General features: G+C 36.1%; 1 protein-coding gene across 1 annotated transcript in view; it reads left to right on the forward strand.

Moving 5' to 3' along the window:
• Abcb1 (ATP binding cassette subfamily B member 1) overlaps positions 1-6,539 on the forward strand; it is a 178,647-nt gene that overhangs the window by 91,489 nt on the left and 80,619 nt on the right. The gene's annotated exons all lie outside the window — the stretch shown is intronic.

The raw sequence follows: 6,539 nt of genomic DNA on the forward strand, positions 1-6,539 counted from the left end.
CTTGGTTTGCCATTGTCTTTAAATTTGAATTTATCCAAGTTGATTTTTGTGTTCATTTTGTGACTTTATTTGAAATATCCACTTATAATTATTTCCATATTATTATTTACTTTCAGCATCTCTCACTAGCTTTTTCTAGTCATTACACTTAATTTCAAGTCTCTAATTCTTACATATGTCTTAGTTTTCCACTGGCCATCTCTATCGGGACATCTGGGTAATAATGTGCTTTATGCCAAATATTTTCCTTCTTACCTTGTTTACTTCTTAGAAACACCCTAGGTATATACTATAATTGTTCCTATTTTAAAAATTCAGAAATCAGGATTTGCCAGAGGCCATATAACTTATCCAAACCCTTCAGCTGATAAGTAATGAAGCTAGAATTCAGATCTTCCTAAGCTACCACTTCATTCTCCTCTTTCCTTTGTCTTCTCTCCCCTTAATTCTGTCATTCATCTAAAAATTTTTGTGTTATTACAGTATTCTCATAGAGGAAAGTTACTGAGAGGGACAATTCTCTAATGGAACTTTAAAGATGGTAATAGAGGTTGGTAGAAGAGATGGTGGGTGGCAATAGAAGTTTTAAAGGACTCTGAAGATAATTCAGCAGTCTACCAGTCTAACTTCAGAAAGCAGTCTTAATTTTTAATTTTTATTTTTGGTACCCAAGGGTGCTTTACCACTGAGCCATTCCCAGACCTTTTTATTTTTTATTTTGATACAGGTGCTCACTAAGTTGTTGAGACTGGTTTTGAACTTGCCATCTCCCTGCCTCAGCCTCCTAGGTAGCTAGGATTACCAGTGTGTGCTGCTTTGATGTCATACTCTCAGCACTTAGTATTCAACAAGCATTTACTGAATCTTTGTGTAAGTTATAAAGAACATACAAAGAAATTGATCATCACATACGATAATATGTACCAAGTGAGAGGTATAGACAATGATGAGTAGGATTGAGAGGGGTAGAAATCACTTCTGTCTGGAGTAAATCAGTAAGTCAGTTAATTTCCAATTAAGTAAAATCATTGTTATTTGATCACTATTTCACCCAACTTGTGGCTGTTGCAGTACTTGCTAAATGATGGCAAAATAAACAACCTCTTCGGAAACTACCAGATTTAACTTAAGGATTTCAATTTTTTTTAATGCATGAGTTTTTAAAGCAATCTAAGGTAATCAAATATAACTTTAGGTACAGTCATTCATTGTTCCCTGTCATTAAGACAGTCATATGTCCTTTACACATAAAAATATCAGTTACACATAAATGGGTGGAGATTTTATTATTGTAGACCTTTTATTGTCGTTAGCACACTGAGTCATTTGTAGTACTCTTTGCACTAGTAACCTGTTAGATTCTTTCTCTGGCTCAGAGCAGGAAGTTCAACAGAGTATTTATATTTTGGGGGCTAGGGATATAGCTTAGTTGTTAGAGTACTTGCCTCACATGCATAAGGCTCTGGGTTCAATCCCCAGTAACACACAAACACACACATACACACACACACAGAAACACACACACGCATGTTTTTGTTCTTTCTTTCAAGATATGTTCTTTTAGGATATATATAGTTTGGACTCAGATTGGCTAAATAGAGGGTCTAGGAGAAATGGTAGTGGTGGGGGATGAATCATGATAGAGATCAGAGGAAGAGACCCACCAGATTCACAACAAAGTGGTCATGAGGAGAACCTCCTAAAGAATTAAAAAATCTTAGGAGAAGGGAAAATAGCAGAAAAGCTTTCTAAAATTGGTAAATTTGTGATGACAAAAAAGGGTTGAGGGAGCTAGGAATCGAGAATTTGTCGGAATATGTAACCAGAACCTGTACATTCTTCACAGTGAGTCAAAGCTTGTTGAATGATAAAAACACATGTAATAGATTTTCTGTTGATGTCAGAATTATAAGGTTATCAAATTTCCACATTAAAGACATATAAATGTGTATAAACAATAAATTTACAGAAATTAAGAAATCAGAAATTGAAATTAGGATGCATTTATGCTGGGTGCAATGCCACACCACTGTAGTCTCAGTTACTTGGGAGACTGAGACAGGAAGATTACAAGTTCAAGGCCAGCCTGGGCAATATAGTTAAGATCCTGGTTCAAATAATAACCAAAATAATAACAATTTTGTGCATCAAGAGGCTATTTGATAAGGAGAGCTAATGGGTATAGCTAAAACACGGGTAGGACTTCTATCTCTTAACACTCTGGTCCTGGGGGAAACTCAACTATTTATGGGACTCATATGGAAAATATTCTTTACATTTAAGATTGAGTTGTTTGGTAGATATTTACATATAGTTTCACTTTTGTAGGATAGAAAGGTGTGTTTCATTATAGGTTAAAGCTGTTTTAGATAATAAACAGGTTCAGAGAAAATAAGGCAATTAGCCTGTCAACAGTATTTATGGAATCCTTACCACTGAAAAGCACTGTACTAACCACTATACAACAAATGAATAAATCATCCCAGCAACAAGGACCTTAGACTCTCTCGGAGGCAGCAGAAATGCTACAAATAATCTATTGTCTCTGTAAAGGCAGGATATAATGTTTAAATCATATATCACTATGATTAACACAATGTTTAGCATATGGAAGGCACTCAGTAACTGTGTATGGGCAATTGACTGAACAGAAGCCCAAATTTATGAAGAAACATCCCAATAATTTAAAAAAATTTAAGCAGTACACAAAATAAGAACAATGTCATCTTACAATAAAAAGCCTTTATAATTTTATACTTGGTTCACAATTTTCTCATTCACTTATCTAACACATGTTTATTGAGCACATTCTATGCACCAGGGATTATTTCTAAGTGTTGTGGACAAAATGGCATGACATTTGAGTAAAGACCTGGAAGAAAATGAATGAACATGTTCAGTTAACTTAAGGGAAGAAAGTTTCAGGTGTAGGTAACAGTGCCAATGGTCTCAGGTAGAGCATGCTTATATGTCTGAAAAACAGAGAATAGGCTGGTGAGACTGGAACAGAATAAACAAGGGAAAGAGTAACAAGAGATGAGGTCAGAGGTAAGGGGGGCCAGATTATGCAAGGACTAATGTCATAGGAAGGGCTTTAGGTTTTGCTCTGAATGAGGTGGGATGCCATTAGACAGTGATATTTATTTCACTTCTTTTACTCTAAAAGACAATCATGGTGGGGGTGGGTGGGTAAAGGGCAGGGAAGCAGAGAGGGGTAAAGGTAAAAGCAGAAATACCAGTTACAAAGTTGTTATAATACTAATGGTGATACCTGCTGGCAGAAGTGACAACAAAGGTATGAAATGGTATTATATTTATCCATTACTTAGTCTTTTCCCATATCATTATTGAGAGTAAGGAAGTCTGTGTCCTAAAGCAGTAATCATAACAATTGTTCAAGTCTTTAAGGATAAATAAATATAGATACATGCATGAAAGCTGAAGGATGGCAAGGAAGGACAAAAAGTGATCAAAAATGAGCTTTTATTATTAACATATAGCCAATATTGAGTATTTAGAGTGTTTCAGGCACTATACAAGACTTAAATACACAAATTACTTAATCTTGCAATAACATTCTAAGCTATCTTGCAAAAGAGATAGTGGAGGGAGAGAAAAATGTCATAACTTGTTTGGTTTTCTAAATTGATTTATGATTCATAGAATTTGAACTTCCTAATCTCAAGTGAACTCTCTCTTGGTAGTAAAGTGAACTCAATTCAGTGAGCTGGTGTTCACTCACTCATTCTTTAAAAAGGATTTCAGATTTGTCAAATGATATATCTCTTTAAAATATTACTTCCATGAGTAAGAAACAATGTTCTCATAGATGAATACACAGTTTTTTAGATCTGAAAAGTAGCTTGTTCAAAGTCACACAGCAAAAGCAGCAGAGATATTACTTGAACCTGTTGTATTTGTTTTCGGTTTTTGACTATGAAACTTAAATTGTTTAATGGAGTCAACTACTAACAAAGAAAATTTAAAAAATAATAATTTAAAGATTTACAGCGTGTAAAAGAACAGAGTGAAAAATAAAACCAGAAAACCATCTAAGAAGAAGTACAGTGAGTTTGGCTGACGTGGAATGACCATGTATGCACTGAGAGTGATAGTAGAAAGAAGTGAAGTATAAGAATATAGTCAGGGGAGAAGTAATGTATCACAGTCTTTAAAAGCTAACTGAAAACTCTTAGATAAGATATAGTGGGTAACAGGGAACCATCACAGCATTTCTAAGATGAAGTCAGAAAATGATATGTGTCATCGGGCTCAAAAAAGGCAGCATACAATATACCATCACAGTGTGCCATAGTGCAGCAGAGTGGTCAAGAGTGTGCTTGAGAGATGGTCTGTGTTCAAGTCCTGGGTCAGTCACTTATCGACTGTGTGACTTTGTGCAAATAGAGTAAACCTGGGTTTCTCCCACTGTAAAATGGGAACAGCAACAATAATAACCACTTTGCAGGGTTCTCCTGAAGATTAAATGCATTAACCCCTTTGAAGTAGGTGAAGCAGTTCCTAATGCATGATCAGTGCTTAATAAATGTGATTCATTGCTATTATTATCATTCCTATAGATGTGATAGGACAGAGTATAGCAGAGATGTGATCTTTAGTGTTGGGGGAACACAAATTGGTGAAATGACTACATAAGGGTAGAGGACAGGAAAGTGCAGATTGTGGGAAGGCACACTTCAAAAAGTAGAAACAGCTGCTGGATGAAGGCCTGTGGGTGACAACACGGAAGGGGAAGGATTGGATTTCACAGGAAATTGGTGAAGCTCAAGGAGAAATCACCAAGGTCAGTTTGGCATGGGGTGGTAACAGTAATGCAAGACAGGTGCTTGTAAATAAGTCAGGGATGTGATGTGTAAGTAGAAGACCTAGGACTGCCCATTATTTTAGGGCCATTATATTTTAGGGCCATCCATATTTTCATATCAGTGAGGCAAAGAAATGCAATAAAACATAATAGAATGGTAGATCCTTATTAAAAAGCAAGCAAACAAACAAACAAAAAACCCTCTGGGTTATTCTTATCCTTAACCTACATGCGTCCTTAACAGAGATCTTCAGTTGAAGCTTAAGACTATAGAAATAATACACAGCATACTAGAATGCTTTTAAAAATTGCCAGCACTGTTTCAGAAAGGACTTAAGGCCACTCACAAGGACACATAAAGTCTAACAAGATTGCATAAAGGTGGGAAAAGGGAACACAGGAATAAAAGTGGAAAGGGAGAGCAGATGAGAATTCATCCATTTGCCTCAGGTGGCCTACAGGGGCATGTTAAGCTGGTAAGCAGTGAACTGAGGGGGCACACAAGCATATCCAATTAGAATAGAGAAAAATTAGTGGCCTGTTAGAAGGTCTAATTAACAATTTGCAATTAAAAAAAAAAACCTTGATTGTATGGTCTAGGGAGGGGGGGAAACATAGGCAAGAACAATTTGGAGTACACAGAGAAAATTATGACTTTTGATTATATTGTTCAAATACGGGAAATATCCTCACACTGTGTAGTAAAAAGTGAAGGGGTTTTCTTCCCAGGGTTGCGGCAAGCTGAGAGTTAACTTGTAAGTCAGAGAATGAAGACTAGAAGTTACAAAAATAGCTATTTTCTCTACTTATAAGATGTATGAAAAAACTCTGATGTGAGTTAATACTGCCTTAGTAATCTGAATTGTGAGGCTTTTGGTCAGTTTGAAGAAAAGAGTAGACAATACAACATTAAATGTTAGCAAGTAAATACAGAAAGAAATTACAAATAAAGTAACATAATAAAATGTTGTTTTTAATAATCCAAATTACAATGTGAGAATTTTGAAATGCCCTGGGGAAAACATGGACATTGATTACATACCTTTAAAGTACTTTAAAGGTATGTAAGAACTTTAAAGTATTACACACTTCCCCCCTTCCTCAGTCCCAGCCCCCACTACGCACTTTTTGAAAATTTTTAAATTTATTTATTTTTTATGTTGCTGGGCCTCGCACGTGTGAGGCAAACGCTCTACTGCTGAGCCATAACCTCTGGCTCTCCCTACCCCACTACACACTTTTAAATGCCATTTTATCCTCAAATACCCACCTCCATATAGGGCATCTCTCTTGAGTATATAAACCATATTCAAGCATCTTCCTTTTAATGTCCTCCTGTTCATCATTGTCAAGCATAATGAAAGGAGACTTGCAGGAAATTTCTCCCAGCCTTTTTAGAGGTGCTGCAAGAAAGGGAAATGTAACTACAGAATAGATAAGGATGGAGGTTGTTTTATTAATTATAATGCGATGCCAGAGAAAGTTTCCCATAACTTCTCTAAATCCAGGTAGCCATTTGTGTACCTACATATATACGCTTATCTATATATGGAGATTTATGTGGACTTGTAGAGACAAGACTCTCCACGTGTGTCTCTGATGATTCAGGCAATGTGGCCTTGCAGAGAGGTAACAGAAATGAGGCCATTCCTTGGGGAAATCCAAACTATTTCGCAACTTCTAGCGCAATCAACATTCAATCAAGAATCCCTAG

Source organism: Marmota marmota, unplaced genomic scaffold, assembly GCF_001458135.2.
Source record: "Marmota marmota marmota unplaced genomic scaffold, marMar, whole genome shotgun sequence".
In the NCBI taxonomy this organism is placed as follows: domain Eukaryota; kingdom Metazoa; phylum Chordata; class Mammalia; order Rodentia; family Sciuridae; genus Marmota; species Marmota marmota.